The sequence below is a fragment of the Arachis stenosperma genome, chromosome 5, assembly GCF_014773155.1.
Source record: "Arachis stenosperma cultivar V10309 chromosome 5, arast.V10309.gnm1.PFL2, whole genome shotgun sequence".
In the NCBI taxonomy this organism is placed as follows: Eukaryota; Viridiplantae; Streptophyta; class Magnoliopsida; order Fabales; family Fabaceae; genus Arachis; species Arachis stenosperma.
In genome coordinates, this window is record NC_080381.1 from 109,696,028 (window position 1) to 109,714,455 (window position 18,428).

Genomic DNA, 18,428 nt, shown 5'->3' on the forward strand with positions numbered 1-18,428 from the left:
ACTCCATTTTTGAGGTGGAAAGAACTTTGCCAAGAAGGCATTGACTAGCTTTTCCCAAGAGTCCAGGCTATCCTTAGGTTGTGAGTCCAACCATATTCTAGCTCTGTCTCTTACAGCAAAAGGGAATAGCATCAGTCTGTAGACCTCAGGGTCAACCCCATTAGTCTTGACTGTGTCACAGATTTGCAAGAACTCAGCTAAAAACTGATGAGGATCTTCCATTGGAAGTCCATGGAATTTGCAATTCTGTTGCATTAGAGAAACTAATTGAGGCTTAAGCTCAAAGTTGTTTGCTCCAATGGCAGGGATAGAGATGCTTCTCCCATAGAAGTTGGGAGTAGGTGCAGTAAAGTCACCCAGCACCTTCCTTGCATTGTTGGCATTGTTGTTGTTTTCGGCTGCCATGTGTTCTTCTTCTTTGAAGAATTCGGTCAGGTCCTCTAAAGAGAGTTGTGCTTTGGCTTCTCTTAGCTTTCTCTTCAAGGTCCTTTCAGGTTCAGGGTCAGCTTCAACAAGAATGCCTTTGTCTCTGCTCCTGCTCATATGAAAGAGAAGAGAAAAAGAAAATGTGGAATCCTCTATGTCACAGTATAGAGATTCCTTGAGGTGTCAGAGGAAAACAAAAATAGAAGAAAAGAAGGTAGAAGAATTCGAACTTGATTAGATAGAGTTCGAATTGTGCATTAAGAAGGAGTAGTACTCCATAAATAGAAGGATGTGAGAAGGAGGGAAGTGAATTTTCGAAAATTAATTAGAAAGATGTTAAAAACATTTTAAAAATTGATTGATAATTTTCGAAAATTGAAAGTGGAAAAGAAGTCAAGTGATTTTTGAAAAAGATTTTGAAATTAGAAATCAAAAAGATTTGATTGAAAATTATTTTGAAAAAGATGTGGTTAAGAAGATATGATTGGTTTTAAAAACATGTGATTGAGAAGATATGATTTGAAAATAAAAAAAAGATTTGATTTTAAAAATTAATGGCTTGCCTAACAAGAAAAGATATGATTCAAACATTAAACCTTTCTCAACAGAAAAGGCAACAAATTTGAGATGTTCAATCAAATCATTAATTGCTAGTAAGTATCTTTGAAAAAGGAAAGAAATTGATTTTGAAAACATTTGATTGAAAAGATATGATTTGAAAAAGATTTGATTTTGAAAAACTTTGAAAACTTGAAAAAAAATTGATTTGAAAACAAAATCTTCCCCCTTTGCCATCCTGGCGTTAAACGCCCAGAATGGTGCACATTCTGGCGTTTAACGCCCAAAACTCTACCCTTTTGGGCGTTAAACGCCCAACCAGGTACCCTGGCTGGCGTTTAAACGCCAGTCTGTCTTCTTCACTGGGCATTTTTGAATGCCCAGCTTTTTCTGTGTGATTCCTCTGCAGTATGTTCTAAATCTTCAATTCTCTGTGTTATTGACTTGAAAAGACACAAATTAAAAATATTTTTGGATTTTTAATAATGAGGAATTATCAAAATGCAAATAAAGTCAAATAACAATGCATGCAAGACACCAAACTTAGCAGTTTGTATACTACTGACACTAACAAAATGAGAATGCATATGAGAAACAACAAAACACTCAAGTCAATAGAATTCAAAGATCAAAACAAGAAAATCATCAAGAACAACTTGAAGATTAATTAAGACACATGCATAAATTCGAAAAATGCAAGAAGAACAGAAACATGCAATTGACACCAAACTTAAAATGAGACACTAGACTTAAACAAGAAATATTTTTGGATTTTATGATTTTATAAATTTTTTTGTGCTTTTTCGAAAATTAAGTGAAAAGGAAAATAAAGGTATCAAAATTCTTAATGAGAATTCCAGGAATCATGCAATGTTAGTCTAAAGCTTCAGTCTAAAGGAATTAGACATAGCTAGCTAAGCTTCAGCAGGACATTGCATTCAAGAGCTAAATTGATGATGATCAATCAGCTTTGGTGATGATAAGAGCATCACCTTGAAACACTAGAATTCATTCTTAAGAACTCTGAAGAAAAATAATACCTAATCTAAGCAACAAGATGAACCGTCAGTTGTCCATACACAAACAATCCCCGGCAACGGCGCCTAAAACTTGGTGCACGAAATTGTGATCACTACAACTTCGCACAACTAACCAGCAAGTGCACTGGGTCGTCCAAGTAATACCTTACGCGAGTAAGGGTCGATCCCACGGAGATTGTTGGTATGAAGCAAGCTATGGTCACCTTGTAAATCTCAGTCAGGCAGACCCAATTGGATATGGTGATGAACGAATAAAGCATAGAGATACAGATAGAGATACTTATGTAATTCATTGGTAGGAACTTCAGATAAGCGTATGAAGATGCCTTCCCTTCCGTCTCTCTGCTTTCCTACAGTCTTCATCCAATCCTTCTTACTCCTTTCCATGGCAAGCTCGTGTAGGGTTTCACCATTGTCAGTGGCTACCTCCCATCCTCTCAGTGAAAGCAATTGGCATATGCCCTGTCACGGCATAGCGGAATTCAGCTGTCGGTTCTCGGTCAGGCCGGAATAATATCCATTGATACTTTTGCGTCTGTCACTAACGCCCCGCCTGCTAGGAGTTTGAAGCACGTCACAGTCATTCAATCATTGAATCCTACTCAGAATACCACAGACAAGGTTAGACCTTCCGGATTCTCTTGAATGCCGCCATCAGGTCCTGCCTATACCACGAAGATTCCGATTAAAGAATCCAAGAGATATTCACTAGAGCTTTGATTGCTTGTAGAACAAGAATGGTTGTCAGTCACCTTGTTCATAGGTGAGAATGATGATGAGTGTCACGGATCATCACATTCATCAAGTTGAAGAACAAGTGATATCTTGGACAAAGAACAAGCGGAATTGAATAGAAGAACAATAGTAATTGCATTAATACTCGAGGTACAGCAGAGCTCCACACCTTAATCTATGGTGTGTAGAAACTCCACCGTTGAAAATACATAAGAACAAAAGTGATCATTGGTTTCGGCCCCAGAGAGGGAACCAGAAGAACCAAGATGAAAATACAATAGTAAAAGGTCCTATATATAGAAAACTAGTAGCCTAGGGTGTACAGAGATGAGTAAATGACATAAAAATCCACTTCCGGGCCCACTTGGTGTGTGCTTGGGCTGAGAATTGAAGCATTTTCGTGTAGAGACTCTTCTTGGAGTTAAACGCCAGCTTTTATGCCAGTTTGGGCGTTTAACTCCCATTTAGGTGCCAGTTCCGGCGTTTAACGCTGGAATTTTTTGAGGTGACTTTGAACGCCGGTTTGGGCCATCAGATCTTAGGCAAAGTATGGACTATCATATATTGCTGGAAAGCCCAGGATGTCTACTTTCCAACGCCGTTGAGAGCGCGCCAATTGGGATTCTGTAGCTCCTGAAAATCCACTTCGAGTGCAGGGAGGTCAGAATCCAACAGCATCTGCAGTCCTTTTGAGTCTCTGGATCAGATTTTTGCTCAGATCCCTCAATTTCAGCCAGAAAATACCTGAAATCACAGAAAAACACACAAACTCATAGTAAAGTCCAGAAAAGTGAATTTTAATTAAAAACTAATAAAAATATACTAAGAACTCAACTAAAACTACTAAAATCATACTAAAAACAATGCCAAAAAGCGTATAAATTATCCGCTCATCACTCTACACCAACCTTTGTATTTCAACTTGGAGCATGCAACCATATCGAACCTTGCCTGACAACTCCTACCACTAACCATCTCCCTCTTACTCTTAATGCTACAAAGAGCTCTAAGTTGACCATCTGTCTCAAGTAAACCATATTCAAGTGGAATGAAAAAGCTAAGGTATACGAATTTTACCCACTTGAATGTTGTGAAGGATGATGGCGACTTTGGGGGAGGGGTCTCGTCCGACAACTCAGCCTTTTTGGGTAACAAGTTTCTAATCCCAATACTTTTGTATTTCATTTTAGGATAGTTGCATTTTCTTGTTTTGCATATGTATATTTTAAACTTAGACAAAATAATGAAATTTTTCAAGAATTTTATCTATAGGGCACCCCAATTGATTGAAAAAAAAAATTCAGAACTTGCTTGAATTATATATTTTGTGGATCATGTTTTTGAGCTAAGAACACAAGCATGTGAGATTTGAGCCTAATTGTGTGGTTACATCATATAGCCACTTATTTTCATTCTTGTGTGCATTATTCTCTTTCTATGATTGTAATCTTTGATTTGTTTGATTCTATATGTTCACTATTTTGTGTATACATGCATTTATATGATTGAGGCCATTGTTCAAATAGCTCACTTACCCAAATAAGCCTACCTTTTATCTTCCATTGATAACCAATTTAAGCCTATGCTTAACCCATTTGTTCTTAATTGTAGCATATTATAAGCCTAAGTGAAAAACAATAAATGTCCTTAATTTGGATCTTTGATTAGCTTAGGCTAGTGAGAGTGTTCATTATTTGATTTTGGAAAAGTTGGGAATATTGGGTAGAGATAAAAGTGTGTTTTTGTATTTGTGTTGAGAATCTTGGGAATTGGGAACATACTTATGTATTAATCATGTGTAAACTATATGCATTGATGTTCTTGTATATATTTTAGTTTGAAAAAAGAGAAAAACAAAAAGAAATATATATATATATATATATATATATATATATAAGAAGAAAAAAAAAGAAAATATATAGAAAGAAAGAAAAAAAAGAATTGCAATAAAAAGGGGACAAAATGCCCCAAAGCAAGGTTCAATAAAAGTCAATGCATATGGGTGGTGATCAAAAAGAGAATGCATGAGTGTGTGAAAAAAGTGAAGCATGGGTAGTTAGATTAGCTTTGAATTGTATAGGTTGTCATAGGTTAGGTGGGAAGTTTAGGTTAATCAAAGATTCAAATTCTAGTCCACTTGACCATATGCATCCCTACCTTGACCCTAGCCCCATTACAACCTATGGGAAAAACCTCATGATATTTGTATGCATGCATGAAATAATTGTTGATTGTTAGATGAAAAACAAATCTTGGAAAGCATGATTAGGGAAGAATTGAGTGAATCAACCCTATACACTTGAGTGCCTAGAGCGGATGCACATCCTGTGAGGGTTCGATCGCTCAATTACATGCTTCCACCCATGATCATCTTTTCTTGCAAGTTTGTAAAATCTTTCAATGATTCAATTCAATTGTGGGTTAATTTGATTGCTATTGCCTTAGACCTTGTGCTTGTATATGTATTCTTAGAAATTGATTTATTTTGACTAAGTGGATGCATTCATGTAGATAGAATGCATATAGATAGGTTGCATGTAGTTAGTTTGCATTGAATAAATGTTGATGTCCCTTTGCTTCTTTCTTGATTTTAGCTTGAGGACATGCTTAGTTTAAGTGTGGGGAGATTTGATAAACCCCAATCTTGTAGTTTATTTTGTGCTTAATTTGGGAGATTTTATCACCTTTTCTCACATTTATTCAATGAAATAGCATGGTTTTGTGATTCTCCTTTGAATTGTGCTTAAATGTGAAAACATGCTTTTTAGGCCTTAAAATAGCTAAATTCAATTCACTTTAATTCCATTCGATGTCTTGATGTATTTGTTGACTGATTTCAGATTCATAGGGCAAGTATTGGATGGAAGAAGTGAGGAGAAAATCATGCAAAGTGGGAGAATTCATGAAGAAATGAAGGAACCGTAAAGCTGTCAAGTCCGACCTCTTCGCACTCAATCAAACATAACTTGAGCTACAGAGATCCAAATGAGGCGGTTCTAGTTGCGTTAGAAAGCTAACATCTGGGGCTTCGAAATGATATAAATTTTGCCATATGTTGCTTCGTGTTCAGGGGCGCGCACGCGCCATGCACGCAGGCGCGCCGATGCTGCTCGTGGCCCACTAAAGTAAAATCGCCCCCAGCGATTTCTGAAGCACTTTGGGCCCAACCCAACTCATTTATAATGCTATTTCATGCAGAATTTAAGCTTGGACAAAGGGGGAGCAATTGTTTGTAGCATTAGCATCATGTAGGTTAGTTTCTAGAGAGAAAAGCTCCCTCTTCTCTCTAGAATTAGGTTAAGTTTAGGTTAATCTCTCATAGATCTAGATCCAATTTCTTGTTTCCATCTCATTTCTTTTATGATTTCTTGCTTCTACCTTTTCATTCTCATGATTTGTAATGTTAATTTCTCTTTTATGTTCATGGATGCTCTTGTTGGATTTGATTTATTTTCAATGCAATTTAATGTTTGATGTTTCTTTTAATTGTTGATTTGAGTTGTGAATTTTCTTTTCTTGCAATTTTTAATTAGTAGATTTTACCATTTCTTGCAATTTACCATGCTTTCCATGTATGCCTTCCAAGTATTTGACAAAATGCTTGGAAGGATGTTAGAGTAGATTTTGAGCATTCTTGGTTTGGAAAGAGTAATTAGGCAATCTTGAGTCATGAAAATCCAACTCATGTTGGTGATTTAGAGTTGTTAGCTAATATTATTTCCATTGACGCTAATCTTTTGCTAATTTAATTAGTAAGTTGATTAGAACTTTTGGATTGAGATTAGCTAGTCTTATTAGACTTTCTCTCGTGGAAGATAATATGATACCTTCTTCCAATGTTGGAGATGACGTAATAAGATAAATTCTTGTTTATTATTATGATATGATTGATTAATCTTGTTTGACATTCTCCCCATGTGAAGATGACATGATACCTTCTTCCGTTTGATTGGAGTTAACTAAATAAGATGAATTAATCATTGTATGACTAGGATAGAAAGCCTATGATCTCAACCCTTGCCATGAATGTCTCTCTTTATCACTTGCTTTCTTTAATTGCTTGCTTGATTTACTTTTCTTGTCATTTAATTTCTTGCCCTCTTATCAATCAAAACCCCCTATACCCCTCATAGCCAATAATCATACATTTCATTGCAATTCCTTGTGAGACGACCCGGAGTCCAAATACTCCGGTTAATTCTTATTTGGAGTTTGTTAATTGTGACAAAACCAAAAATTTAATTTGGTGCGAGAGTTATTTGTCGGTTGGGAACTATAATACCAACGGAATTATTTTATGTGAAATTCCTAACCAACACGATTCTTGTATCAAATTAATGGTTGGTAGTGCTCGACTAGAGGGGTCTACGAGGGTAGTTTCGTGCCTTTTTTTAACTAAAATATATACAAGAACATTAATGCATATAGTTTACACATGATTAATACATAAGTATGTTCCCACCCAAGATTCTCAACACAAATACAAAAACACACTTTTATCTCTACCCAATGTTCCCAACTTTCCCAAAATCAAATAATGAACACTCTCACTAGCCTAAGCTAATCAAAGATCCAAATTAAGGACATTTATTGTTTTTCACTTAGGCTTGTAATATGCTACAATTAAGAACAAATGGGTTAAGCATAGGCTTAAATTGGTTATCAATGGAAGATAAAAGGTAGGCTTATTTGGGTAAGTGAGCTATTTGAACAATGGCCTCAATCATATAAATGCATGTATACACAAAATAGTGAACATATAGAATCAAACAAATCAAAGATTATAATCATAGAAAGAGAATAATGCACACAAGAATGAAAATAAGTGGCTATATGATGTAACCACACAATTAGGCTCAAATCTCACATGCTTGTGTTCTTAGCTCAAAAACATGATCCACAAAATATATAATTCAAGCAAGTTCTAATTTTTTTTTTCAATCAATTGGGGTGCCCTATAGATAAAATTCTTGAAAAATTTCATTATTTTGTCTAAGTTTAAAATATACATATGCAAAACAAGAAAATGCAACTAAAAATCCTAAAATGAAATACAAAAGTATTGGGATTAGAAACTTGTTACCCAAAAAGGCTGAGTCGTCGGACGAGACCCCTCCCCCAAAGTCGCCATCATCCTTCACAACATTCAAGTGGGTAAAATTCGTATACCTTAGCTTTTTCATTCCACTTGAATATGGTTTACTTGAGACAGATGGTCAACTTAGAGCTCTTTGTAGCATTAACAGTAAGAGGGAGATGGTTAGTGGTAGGAGTTGTCAGGCAAGGTTCGATATGGTTGCATGCTCCAAGTTGAAATACAAAGGTTGGTGTAGAGCTCGATTGAATGGGTGTAGGAAATTCTTTGACAGCTTCGGTGATAATTTAGATTGCTCGCTGGTGCACGGAATTGTGATTCACACTTTTCACAACTCCGGTGCCAATAACCACCAAGTGCACTGGGTCGTCCAAGTAATACCTTACGTGAGTAAGGGTCAATCTACAGTTATCTTGTAAACCTTAGTCAGGAGATTAATAATGAAAAGAGTTTTGTTTGTAAAAAGTAAAGGGACATGAAATGAATAATACTTGTTATGCAGTAATGGAGAACAGGTTGAGGTTTTGGAGATGCTATGTCTTCTGAATTTATGCTTTCCTACTGTTGTCTTCTTCACGCACGCAAGGCTCCTTCCATGGCAAGCTGTATGTTGGTGGGTCACCGTTGTCAATGGCTACCATCCGTCCTCTCAGTGAAAATGGTCCAACTACGGGTTCCGTAGGGCTAATCATCTGTCAATTCTCACTCGTGCTGGAATAGGATCCATTGATCCTTTTGCACACTGTCACTGCGCCCAACATTTGTGAGTTTGAAGATCGTCACAGTCACCCCTTCCCAGATCCTACTCGAAATACCACAGACAAGGTTTAGACTTTCCGGATCTCAAGAGTGCTGCCAATTGATTCTAGCTTATACCACGAAGACTCTGGTTTCACGGATTTGAACACTATGTTGTCAGGAGAGGCAATCAAACTCGTGAACCAGGAACCCAAGAGATACACACTCAATCTAAGGTAGAACAGAAGTGGTTGTCAGGAACATGTTCATAAGTTGAGAATGGTGATAAGTGTCACGGATCATCACATTCATCATGTTGAAATGCGAATGAATATCATAGAATAGAAACAAGCGTGATTGAATTGAAAACAGAAATAATTGCATTAATCCATCGAGACACAGCAGAGCTCCTCACCCCCAACCATGGGGTTTAGAGACTCATGCCGTAGAAGATACACATTCAGATGTAAAATGTCATGAGGTCCAAAATAAAACTCTAAAAGTAGTTTTTATACTAAACAAGTAACCTAGGTTTACAGAAAATGAGTAAACTAAGATATATGGTGCAGAAATCCACTTTCGGGGCCCACTTGGTGTGTGTTTGGGCTGAGCATTGAAGCTTTCACGTGCATAGGCTATTCCTGGAGTTAAACGCCAGCTTTGGTGCTAGTTTGGGCGTTTAACTACAACTTTTATGCCAGTTCTGGCGTTTAACGCCAGAAAAGGATAAAAAGCTGGCATTTAAACGCAACTTTACGCTATCAAATCTCGGGCAAAGTATGAACTATTATACATTGCTGGAAAGCCCAAGATGTCTACTTTTCAACTCAATTGAGAGCGCGCCAATTGGGCCTATGTAGCTCTAGAAAATCTATTTTGCGTGCAGGAGGGTCAGAATCCAACAGCATCTGGAGTCCTTTTTCAGCCTCTGAATTAGATTTTTGCTCAGGTCACTCAATTTCAGCCAGAAAATACTTGATATCACAGAAAAACACACAAACTCGTAGTAAAGTCCAGAAATGTGATTTTTGCATAAAAACTAATAAAAATATACTAAAAAATGATGATCAACAAGAAGACGGGTGTAAAAGTAAGGTTTGGGATACCGGAATTCATTCCAACAGTCAACACTCTTGGGGATTCCTGGAAGAGTTCAAGCATAAGCCGCCATGACAAGGAGCTTACCAAATGTCAAACTTAAGGACAGTAAATAAAAGTGCTAGGTGGGAGACAACCCACCATGGTATGATCGTTCCTTTTCATTTTTTATCCTTAGTTTTCTTTTGTTTTATTTTTATTAGTGTTCATTGATTCATACATTCTGCATCATCACCTGCATTCTGCATAAAAAAAAAAAAAGAAAAAAAAGTGCATTCGACGCGCAAGCGTCCTAGACGCGCACGCGTCATATGTGTATTCGCAATATATTGGATTGCACAGAAAGTTCTGCGGAAGGGATGCTATAACCATGATTTACGCACAAGCAGGTTCACGTGCATGCATGACGATCACGCGTACACGTCCAGGACGCAGACGCGTGACCATGGAAATAGGCGTAAATGCGTATTTGAACAGAAAGTTGTGGTGGTCTGGCACTGGAACTGTGCTAGAGGCACACAACCATCCACGCGTACGTGTCCTTGACGCGTACGCATCAATTTCATTTCATGGCCACTCACGCGTACGCGTTCGATATGCGTGCGTCGCGTGCGCCGCCCAACCTAATCAGTGCCTGATTTCACATCATCCACCCCTCCAATCCTAATTTTTTTCAATCCAAATTATTTCTTATTTCCTCTTTCTTTCTTCTTCCTTATTCTTTCTTTGTATCTATTACTTTCTTCTTCCCTTTTTCATCTTCTACATCAGGTTTCTTTTCTTCCTCCCCTCCATTCTTTCTTTTATTCATCTTTTAATTACTGCATTTAATTATTTTTCTTTCTTCTAAATTTTCTTTTAGCTTAATTATTTATGGTTTCTTCTTCTTTCTTTTTCATTTTCATTCATTTTTATGTTGGTGTTGGAGCTTTATTTGGGTTCTATCTTATTGTACAATGGCCTATAGATAATTTGGGTAATTGAGCTATTTGAACAATGGCCTCAATCATATAAATGTATGTATACACAAAATAATGGACATATAGAATCAAACAAATCAAACATTACAATCATAGAAAGAGAATAATGCACACAAGAATGAAAATAAGTGGCTATATGATGTAACCACACAATTAGGCTCAAATCTCACATGCTTGTGTTCTTAGCTCAAAAATATAATCCACAAAATATATAATTCAAGCAAGTTCTAAAATTTTTTTTCAATCAATTGGGGTGCCCTATAGATAAAGTTCTTGAAAATTTTCATTATTTTGACTAAGTTTAATATATACATATGCAAAAAAAGAAAATGCAACTAAAAATCCTAAAATGAAATGCAAAAGTGTTGGGATTAGAAACTTGTTACCCAAAAATGCCGAGTGGTCGGACGACCTCCCCACACTTAAAAAATTTACACCGTCCTCGGTGCATCCAATGATGAGCAAGGGGGTACGGCGACTTTTCTAGTTGCTACCTTCAGCTGGTAGGTCAACCGGTTGCTGCGTGTTCTTCTCCCGCTTCCATTTTTGCTTGTGATGATTCATCCTGAACAATAAAAAACAGGATAGTAAGAAAAGTGAATGTGCAAGCAAGGAAGCATAAATTGTTGAAACGAGGTAAATTACTAGAATGAAGTGAATGGATTAGTGTGACATTGATGAAAAATAGGAGTGTGGGTCCTAACTTGTATGCAGTTTAGAACTCATACCCTAGTATTTGAAAGTCATGTCACAATTGTACAAAAGAAGTATGTACTTTTCTCATTCTAGTGTGCTTGAAATACTTCAAAAGACTTGTAGGTTAAGTCAACCAAACAAGTAGTGAAGAGGCATAAAAGCATTCAAGCAAAAATCAAGCAATTGTAAAATTGGATAATGCATGGACATTGATTGATGTGTAAGTAAATTTGATGAACAAAATGGTATAGAGAGCTCACAAATCAATCAACGACACATATTGAAGTTGTTGCAACACCTAAGTGACATAGAGGTGAAACACATGGATGCTATGGAACTTAAGGAAAAAGGATATAGAAGTCAAAAATCAATCACATAGCAAGCATGATCTACAAAGCTTGAAAAGCTAAAAAATATGTCACTAGGTAAGCTTCCGGTCCAATTTCTCAACCGCACAATTTCAATGCATGAAATAGGTGATATGAGTATGGGTAAATCATAAACAAGTATCACCTAAAAAAAATGCAATGATAATATACAATTGCCTAACAATGGATGATGAATGCATGGTGGTCAAAACATTCAATTCAAAAGAGTTTAGAAGCTTAAAGGCAATGTGACATGTACTTGGTGTTAAAAAACATTAAGCATTAAGAACCCAAAATCAAGTAACAACATATAACCTCAACAATTAAATCCAACAATAAGAATTAACAATAATTATGCTAAGATAGCATTCAGTTAATAATAGGCAGCAAGAACAAAATCAGTAATCCAACACTTATAATGAAAAATAGAAAACAAAATGAAAATGTACTAATTAAATAATTAACCAACTAATTAAAAGAAGTGGTTATGGATAGTGTTTGGTAGTGTTGGATGATGAGTGAGAGAAGGGAAGAAGAGAGAGAAAGAAATGGAAAGAAGAGAAGAAAAAGAAGATGGGTGGAACAGGGCAATTCACGCGTGCGCGTCATGTGCGCGTAAGCGTGGATTGATGAAATGGCAGCGACGCGTATGCGCGGCTGACGCGTACGCGTGCATGGCGAAGCAGAGAGTCGGCGTGTATGCGCAAGGTGCGCGTGCGCGTGCCTTGGGGCACAAAGTTGGCGCACTTCAGGCACAACTCTCGGGTGAATGTATGGAAAGTGGAAAAATTCAATCCACGCGTACGTGTACATGACGCGTGCGCGTGGATGGCCGAAAATACTTGGGCACGCGTACGCGTGGAGTGCGCGTGCGCGTGGATGGTGCTCTATTTTTCAAAATTTTTCTATGTTTTTATACCATTCCAAGCATTCCAAACCTCCAAACAACTACCAAAACATCATAAAACCTTATTTAACCTACTAGACTCCCAAATAACTAAACGAACTAATCAAAACATGAATTCAAACTAATTTACATATATACAAAAGAGAAAAAGGGAAAGATGTTACCATGGTGGGGTGTCTCCTACCTAGCACTTTTGTTTATTGTCCTTAAGTTGGACTTATGGGAAGCTATCCATCAAGGTGGCTTGTACTTAAATCCATCCTTGAACATCCACCAATGCTTGGACTTCCATTGTGCTTCATCATTCAAAGTTAATAACTCCAAGCTTTGATGGAGTTCTTCACAAACCATGGGCTCCCAAAGTTGATCCTCCTCTTGTAATCCGGGATCCCACACCTTATTTTCACACCCGTCCTTGAGTTGATCATGGTGATTTCCTCCGGGTGGCAAGAGAGATGAATTCTCATGGAGGCACCAAACTACCCTTCTAGACCCCTCTAGTCGAGCACTACTCCAACCTTTATATCTCATGTTTGAAGCATCAACCATAATGAACCTTGATGTATATTTCCAACCACTAACCATCTCCCTTTTACTCTTAAAGCCACAAATATGTCTAAGTTGACCATCCATTTCAATCAAACCATATTCAAGGGGAATAATGAGGCCTAAGTATAAGGAATTTACTCACTTGAATGAAAGAATGGATGGTGGTGGCTTGGGGAGAGGTATTTTCAATGTCCTTGTAAGCTCTACTCCCTTGTGTGCTTCCTTGTGAATCTCCACGTCTTCATAAACTTCTTCATTCTCAATCCATTGTTCATCAACTTCATCTAACTCTTCTCCATCATTCAAGTCATAAATTGGAGGATGAGAGAAATCTACCTTCACATCACTTTCAAATTCATTGGGAGAAGGTTCTTCAAATTCAAAGGATTCTTCACCAAAAAGATTGGATGCATGGTCTTCATCACCAAGGGAACTCGATTCTTGCTTCATTCTCTCCAAGTCTTCATTCAAAATTTGTTTTGGAAGTTGTGCACGGTCCTCCGCAACATCAAACTCAATCTTCTTGGAGAAATTTTCTTCAACTCAAGGTTCCCATGGAGGTTCCGCATCTTCTAAGTCTTCAACCACTTCTTCCTTGTCTTCGATGATCATAGGCTTCTCCAATTGTTCTAACACAAAATTACATTCCTCCCTATCCACCGGAGTTTCCAGTCTCTCCTTCATGCTATGTTCTTCATTAGATTCTCCACATGTAGCCATGGGAGTTCCTTGAGTGCTCGAATATTGAGAGGCTAATTGATTTGTTACCGCATTTAGGGCGGCCATGAAATTTTGCACATCCCTTTTCATCTCTTCTTGTCCTTGAGCAAGAACATCAAGGATGGCATCCATTGGATATTGGGGTGAATAAGAGGATTCATTGTCTTGGAGAAGGGGTTCATAATAGGATGGTGGTTCTTCTTGGTAAGGGTATGGTGGTGTATATTGAGGTAGTTCTTGGGAGTAGTAATCTTGGAATTGTGGTTCCATGTATGGCTCATGTGGTTCAAAAGGTGGTTGGTATGATGGGTAAGGATCATGGTCATTTAGAGGTGTTTGGTGAAAATAGACTTGTGAGTGTGGTTGAGGTTCATGTTGAGGATATGACTCATAGGCATATGGTGGTGGTTCTTGAAAGTCGCAAGGAGATTCACCATAGCCATTGGGTTGGTATGCATCATAGAATGGCCCTTCTTCATAGCACATTGGTGGAGGTTGTTGCCAAGAGGATTGATCATATGCATATGGCTCCTCCCACCTTTGATTGTCCCATTCTTGATACACATCTTTATTGAAGTTCTCATTCCCTACAACATAGTTGTAATCACACTCATAACCAAAGTGAGAATTCATAGTAGCAAGGGAAAGTAAAAACAAAAGTTAAAAAGAAATAATAAAAAAAATCCTAAAAACTAGCAAAGCTAACAAGCAATCCAAAAATCAAGCTATCCACAATATTCACAAGATAAATCACAAAATCGGGGTTTATCAAACCTCCCCACACTTAAACTAAGCATGTCCTCATGCTGAAATCGAGAAAGAAACAAAGGGTATTAATGTTTATTCAATGAAAACTAGCTAAGTGAATTCTATCTAAACGCAATCTATCTATATGGATGCAATGACTTAGTCAAAATGAATCAATCTCTAAGGATCTACATACAAGCGCAATAATAGTCAAAGAAAACCCACAATTGAATTGAAGCATTAAGAGATTTCACAAACTTGCAAGAGAAGATGATCACAGGTGGAGACATGTAATTGAGCGTGAACCCTCACCGGATGTATATCCGCTCTATGCGCTCAAGTATGTGGGGTTGTGATGCCAAGGCATCTTAGGCTAGTTTCTCACTAGCATTTTTCTGTTAGTTTTAGTTGTTTTATGCATTTTCTTGAGCTTAAAGTAACCAAGAATGGTTAAATGAACAACAAAGTAATGAATCATCCAAGCAGTATAATTTTGATGCAAATTCCATGAGTTTTTAGTTATATTACTTGAATGCTATGAATGGAAGATTCCTCATGAAATTTTGCAAGACTTTGATGCAATTGTTTGGATGATTTCAGGGAAGAAGAGGCTAGGCAAAGAAGCAACAAAATCAATAAAGGAAGCTTGAAGATCACATGTGGAGTTTAAGTTCCAGTTTAAGCATAAACTGGAACTTAAACTGCCAAGCCATATAATGCTGAAAGTGGCGTTTAACCTCCAGTTTAACCTTAAACTGGAAGTTAAACGCCAGAATGAGAAATGCACCAAAGCTGAAATTGGCGTTTAACCTCCAGTTTAAGGTTAAACTGGAAGTTAAACGCCAGAATCATGGAAGTTGAGAAATGCTGAAACTGGCGTTTAACCTCCAGTTTAACCTTAAACTGGAAGTTAAACGCCAGAAGGAGAATAGCACCAAGGGAGCATTTCCACGTTTAACCTCCAGTTTAACCTTAAACTGGAGGTTAAACGTGTTTGACCCACATTATGCACCAGGAAGCCATTTCCACGTTTAAGCTCCAGTTTAAGGTTAAACTGGAGCTTAAACGTGTTCGACATTCACACTCCTGGGCTCCTTTCTTCATTCCCACGTTTAAGCTCCAGTTTAACCTTAAACTGGAGCTTAAACGTGTTCGACCACAAATTGCCTCCAGGGTTGCTTTCTTCAATTCCACGTTTAAGCTTTAGTTTAACCTTAAACTAAAGCTTAAACGTGTTTGACCATACCACACTCCATAGTTGCTTTCTTCCATTTCCACGTTTAAGTTTCAGTTTAACCTTAAACTGAAACTTAAACTTCAACTTAAACGCCACTTTTTGAAAGGGTTTCTGGGCCAAGTATATTGAAGTTTAAGTTAGCATTTGAGCACAAACATTAACTTAAACGTATTATGGTATGAAACCCAATTGAATATCATGGTTTATGAGATTGGGCCTGAAGAATTGATGAGTCTGGAACTTCAATTTGTTGAGTCTCGTATCATTACTTGTTTATCACTAAATTTGCTCAATGAATGTTACAGAATTGGATCACAGCCTCATCAGGATTATGGACCATAAACCCAAAGCAAAAGGAAATCAAGGAAAAGCCTCAAAGCCCAAGAAACACAACAGAAGCTCAATTTAGAAAGTGTATAAATAGGATAGAATTGAAGTTAGTTAGCACTTTTGGACACTTGAGAATTTTTCATCTTTTTGTAATTGAATTCAGAGCTATGACTCACTAAACCCGTTTCATTGGGTTAGGGAGCTCTATTGTAATTCAATGAATCAATAATAGTTTTATCTTCTTCTTCAATCTTTTCTCTTGAATTTTGTTAGAAAGCTTCTCGATCTAATTCCATTGGGTAGTTATCTTGGGAAAGAAACTACCCATAATTGGAATCCTTCGGAACCTTGGGAAAGGAATGGAGGATTCATGCTAGAGAAGCTTTCTCACAGTGAATTGGATTGGGGTTTGGATGGATATTGTGACATGTAATCCTATCAAATTGTGGTTCATGAAACTGTGTGGTATAATCAGTGATCGAGCATCATCTCTTCTTATGAACATTTAAACCAAGGGATTGGGAATTTGTTTGTTTTTAGAGAGAATTGGTGAGCCAAGGGATTGGGATCCAATCATATAAGATTGCCAAGCAAAATTCAATGAATGCATTGGTTGAGGAAGGGATAAAAGTTGTTTGATTCGGAGATCTCAATATCTCCTAACACCCAATGAACTCCCCATTTCTGATCTACACTTTCTCTTTACATTCTGAAATTTAATTCATGCAATCACCCCCATCCCTTTTTAATTTCAGCAATTTAGATTCCGCAATTTAAATTTCTTGCCATTTACGTTTCCTGCCAATTTTCCATTCTGCAATTCTCATCTAAATCTTGATTCCACTCAACTAGAACACACTTCTAATCCGAATTGCTCACTCAACCAATCCTTGTGGGATTCGACCTCACTCTATTGTGAGTTTTTACTTGACGATAACCGGTGCACTTGCCGGAAGGAATTTTGCCGATCGTGCAATTTCCTTAATCGTAGCATATCAAGTTTATGCACATCAAGTTTATGGCGCCGTTGCCGGGGATTGGTTTTCGATTGACAATTCTCAAATTGGAAGTTAACTAGATTGAGCATTTTTCTTGTTTTGTTAATTTAGTTCAAGTTACTTGTTGAATTTTAATTTCTGCACTCTGTTATTTGCTTTTTCTTTCTTATGCCTTTCAATTCAAGCGACTAACTCACAGACCCACTAACTATTTGAATTAATTCCTCAACTGCTCTAACCATACTCTTCCATTAACCAAGAGTATTTCAATTTTTTGCTGTCTGTGCTGTGTTCTTGTATGACAGGTAGGAGAGGAGAGACATCAACTCCTCCATATACCGAACCAGAGAGGACCCTTCATAGACTGAGAAGGGAAGCAAGAGGGAAGAGAGTACTGAGAGAAGAAGAATCTGAAGGAGAATCTGAGGACAATTTTGAGGAAGCTCTAGATCTCAACATGGATAGAGAAGTTCACAACCATGAGAGGGCTGATGGAAACAATGCCATTCCTGAGAGGAGGGTTCTTGGTTCATACATAAACCCACCTCTGGGAATTGTGGTAGCAGCATCCAGAAACCACCCATTCAGGCCAACAATTTTGAACTCAACCCACAGCTAATATCATTGGTAGAGGATCATTGTTCATTTGGTGGGAGTGCTAATGAAGACCCAAACCAACATCTCACAAAATTCCTGAGAATTTGCGACACTGTGAAGTCCAATAGAGTCCAGGAAGATGCCTATAAACTGCTCTTGTTCCCATTTTCACTTAGGGACAAGGCAGCTAAGTGGCTGGAATCATTCCCAAGGGGAAGCCTAACAACCTGGGATGAGGTGGAGAGCAAGTTTCTGGCACGTTTCTACCCCCCACAAAAGGTCAATAGGCTTCGATCTGAGGTTCAGACTTTTAGACAACAAGATGGTGAGACGCTCTACGAGGCATGGGAGAGGTTCAAAGAATTGACAAGGAAATGCCCACCAGACATGTTCCATGACTGGGTGCAATTGCATATTTTCTATGATGGACTTTCTTATGAATCAAGGAAGGCTGTAGACCATTCATCAGGAGGTTCATTGAACAGGAAAAAGACTGTGGAAGAAGCCATTGAAGTGATTGAGACAGTGGCTGAGAATGAGTACTACTATGCTTCAGAGAGGCACAACACTAAGGGAGTCATGGAGCTGAACCATGTTGATATAATTTTA

At 37.6% G+C, this 18,428-nt stretch overlaps 1 non-coding gene across 1 annotated transcript; it reads right to left on the bottom strand.

The window, feature by feature from the left end:
• Positions 1–18,104: 18,104 nt before the first annotated feature.
• LOC130983685 (small nucleolar RNA R71) lies at positions 18,105–18,208 on the bottom strand. The gene has a single exon (XR_009087664.1). It is a non-coding gene; the product is annotated as a small nucleolar RNA R71 (small nucleolar RNA).
• Positions 18,209–18,428: the final 220 nt, after the last annotated feature.